Source organism: Cannabis sativa, chromosome 3 (assembly GCF_029168945.1).
Source record: "Cannabis sativa cultivar Pink pepper isolate KNU-18-1 chromosome 3, ASM2916894v1, whole genome shotgun sequence".
NCBI classification, from domain to species: domain Eukaryota; kingdom Viridiplantae; phylum Streptophyta; class Magnoliopsida; order Rosales; family Cannabaceae; genus Cannabis; species Cannabis sativa.
The window spans coordinates 66583031-66587331 of NC_083603.1; positions in this window are offsets into that span (position 1 = coordinate 66583031).

Below are 4301 nucleotides of genomic sequence, written 5' to 3' on the forward strand. Positions count from 1 at the left end.
TAGAAATAGAAATTTCTTAGTGACTAAGAAATAATAAGATAACTATTAATAATAAACTTTTTATTAATATTATCTTATTATTATATATTATTGTTATAATATTATTTTAATATTATTAAAACTTATCAGTTCATACAATATATATATTATATATGTTATATATTTATATCAAATGAAAAAAACAGTACGAAACTTTCTTCCTCATTCTTCAACAAAACTTTCTTCTCTTTTATCCATTTTCTTTGATTTTTAACTTGAAATCTAGCAATTTATACTCTAGTAATAGCGGGATAGCAAATCCTTGAAGAGGAAAAACTTAAGGTATGGTTTAATTACGTTTTAAGCTAAAAATGATTGGTTTTATATAAGGGTTTCGTGTATTAGAATAGTTATGGAGATTCTGACTTCGTAGAATTGTTCTTTGGTACCTATGGGACTAGTATCGATGTTTACTTGTTGAATTTGAGTTAGAAATCGAGTTTTGAACTTTCTAAATCTTAGTCCGAACGTTAATGGCGTTTTTCATTTAAGGGCTCGATTTTAATTTCTGTTACACAAGGATGGTAATATTTATGGTATATATGCGCCCTATGAAATTTTGAGTGATTTGGATAATTTTTGGAAGTGTTTCGAGGAGTGCAAAAATTGGGATTTTCGAGTTTCATAGTTTTTTGAAATTCTTAGGAGATCAGAAATCGTATTTTTGTTATCACTTTTGACTCGATTTTCTATTTTGGACATTCTATATACCGTTTCGAAGCTGGCGACGAGCTCTAAAATATGTTGAATGTTTTAGAACCAAAATATAAGTTTTATTTTAGTGTATTTATACCACGGGGTTTGGTAGAAAACCCTAGATTGTCTTATGTGAATATTAAGCAATGTTTTGGGATAAACACTTATTGGTTTAACGTTGTTGTGACATAGGGCCGAGATAATCGGGAATAGTTCTCCACTTGGGTTGGCTGAAATTGTATGACCTGGATTAAAGGTAAGAAAAGTATATTGTACTGCATAGTCTGTTATGTAATATAATTAGTATTGTTATGAATTGATTAATATTGAGATATAAGAAATATTGTTATGTAATGAAAAGACTGACTGGTTGAGTATTGATAATGTGATAATATTATGCGTGTGATATATGGGCTCACCTGATTAGGTGATGCGATTTTCCTGGCGATGTACTGGGCGTAAGTACAGGCGTCAGTGATATATGATGAGTACCGAGTGTAGGTACGGGCTCAGTTAATTAGTTGATGCAATTTTTCTAGCGACGTACTAGGTGTAAGTACAGGCGTAAGTGACATATGATAAGTACTGGGCGTAGGTACGAGCTTGTCTAATTAGACGATGCGATATATTGGTGCTAGATTGTGGCACAAGCTCACCTGATTAGGTGATGCAATTATATGATATATGGGTGCCAGATTGTGGCACGGGCTCACCTGATTAGGTGATGCAATTATATGATATATGGGTGCAGGTATTGGCACAGGCTCACCTGATTAAGTGATCTAGTTATGCAACATATGGGTGCCAGACTATGGCATGGGCTTGCCTGATTAGGCGATGCAATACAAGATTATCAAATTAAAGCATCGACTTGCCTGATTAGGCAACATGATGTTATGAAGATGGTAACAATATATATTATTTATATGATTAAATGAATATGAATTCCATTATTGGTATAATGGTTTTGTATTACCAAATACTTGTATACTGATGTTTATTCGTGGCAGATGCCAGTAGTGATTTGGATTTTATCTTATGAACAATGTGTGATGGTTTGATTCTTATTGTGTATGAATGAAAATATTCAAATAATAAACTCTATGATTGTTATTATTACTTTTCTTGCTAAGTCCTTGTGACTCACGACTGTTATGTGGTGCAGGTAAAGGCAGAGAAAAGCTAGATCAACCATGAGGTGGTAGTCTTCTCCAACAATGTACATATTGACCTCACTGGCCTGCGTGCCGAGTTACCAGGATTTGTTTTGGACTGGTTGTATCTGTTGTGTATTTAGATTTTATGATTAAATGGTTGTCGTATATATTTCTTTAGCAAAACTTTTTATAACAGGAATTCTCGGAACACACTTTTTATGTCGTTATAATGTTCATTTTTAGTGTTTTAATTTAGTCATGTTTTTAATATTATCACAATTTTTAATAATTAATTATTCTATTAGTATTAAACTTGTTTTATAAAATCACACATGTAGCGTTCCTAGAGATTAGGGCGTTACAGTTGGTTTGGGCAATTAGGTTCGCACGAAATCAACTCTTGTGGAAGGTAGGAAAAGTTGGGTTGAGTTTGTTGTTAATTTGGTTTGTATCACTCTTGATCAGTAGATAAAAGCTCAAGAAAGAAGTTTGTTTCCTATGTTTGATACTTGGTATCTTTCGGATGGGCTGAGCTATGGTCTAAACCATGTTATGAAAAACTCAAGGTGAATATTGATGTTGCATTGTTTGACGAGGAGGGAAGACATGGTTTTGGTGGGGTTGTTCGAGATCACAAGGGTCGGGTCGTGGCTGGGATTACGAGACTACGAATTTGGCAAGTTCTTTTAGAGATTGCTGAAGCCATGGCTCTCAGGTAAGTGTTATCATGGTTTAAGCGCGATTTTCTGCGTGTGAGTATTATCAAATCTAATTGTCTGGTATTGGTACAAGCTGTTAGAAGTTTGAATGTCTTATCATCCACTTTTGGTGGTGTCGTTGAGGATTGTAAACAACTTTTATCTTCTTTTAGGGATGTTTCTTTACATTTTGTTAAACGGTCTGCTAATCAGACTGCTCATTTTATGGCTAGAGTATCTTGTTTATATGTTGATTATATTTTTTCAGAGTATAATCTCCCTTTTGATGTTGCTAATATTTTTGAGTTCGAGTTAGTCTAGTTGAATGAAATTTAGAGTTCAATAAAAAATGAGGTGTCAAAATGAATTAATCTCATGTGTTATCACTTGTAAGAACAAAATTATGCCCTAAGGAGTACCCTCATATCTATGTCATATTAAATGTAGTTACATAATAAAGTATTTTTCTTTCTTAAAAAATACTACAATTAAATTTAAGCTCACTGCGCATATCTTAATAAAGTGTTTTTTGTTATAAAATTATATAAAATAATATAAAATAGATGAGAAGAAAGAAGAAGATGAAGAGAGAAAGAGAAAGTGAATGAGAATTTCTGAGTTGTTTATTCCAATGGGGTGAACCCCTATTTATACAAATACAAGAGTGAGATATTAAGAAACTAAGAAAAAGGGAAACTAAGGAAAAGAGGAATGTTGTAACGCCCTAATGCTAAGGCACGCTACAGTGCTTTTTCAGTTATTGTGCAAACTTTGCTAATCAAAGTAATTTCTTGAAAAACGTGTCAAATTAAAATTTTTGCTTTAACCATTAAACTTTATAAAATAATATAATATTTACAAATCCCGGGATCCCGATTTCAAACTTTTGAAAATTTACTATTTAAAACTTTACATTCAAAATATACAAGTTCTGGGTCGCACAGCGACTTTCAAAATACAACACCCAGATGTCCCGAGACCGAACACTCCAGGTCGCGCTGCTTGACATGTACAATCTCACCCAAGCTCAGGTTCACTTCTGTTCAGCCTTCGCCTTTCCTTTACCTACACATAAAAGCAGAAACTGTGAGTCAACAGACTCAGTAAGAAATGCATATAACATACCATATAATTTCCGACCTGTAAATGGGCGCCCATACACCTATTTACAGAGCTTAACAGATGAGCATGAACGTTCAATACCAGGGTACAACCACTATACCACATACACAACGTACCTCACTGTACGGGTGTTGGTAGGGTTTATCCCAATCACTGAGTATCACTGAGTAATGTACCACACATCTTAGCATTTTCTATGCTTGTGTTGGTATCACTGTATCGTACTCAAATTAACAACAATCACTGTACCAATACACTCACACAAGTGTTGGTAGTATTTAACATATTTCAAGCATGCATATATAAACACATATACACACATTCAGATAATCACATCATACATTATACACAGTTCTTACCTGTTTTCCGAATTCAAGTGTCTTTGGCCGACCTGAACGGAATTTACGTGCTAGATGGATGCCCTAATCACAAGAATGATAACACAGATGAGTGACTCGCCAAATCACTTTCCGGGACTTAAAACCCGAAACTAAATGTTCCCCTATCAATAAACCTCATGGCAATACCCTATATTACCCAAAATTGGCCAAAACTAGGGTTCTGGAAAAATCCCCAACAAAGTACGGAT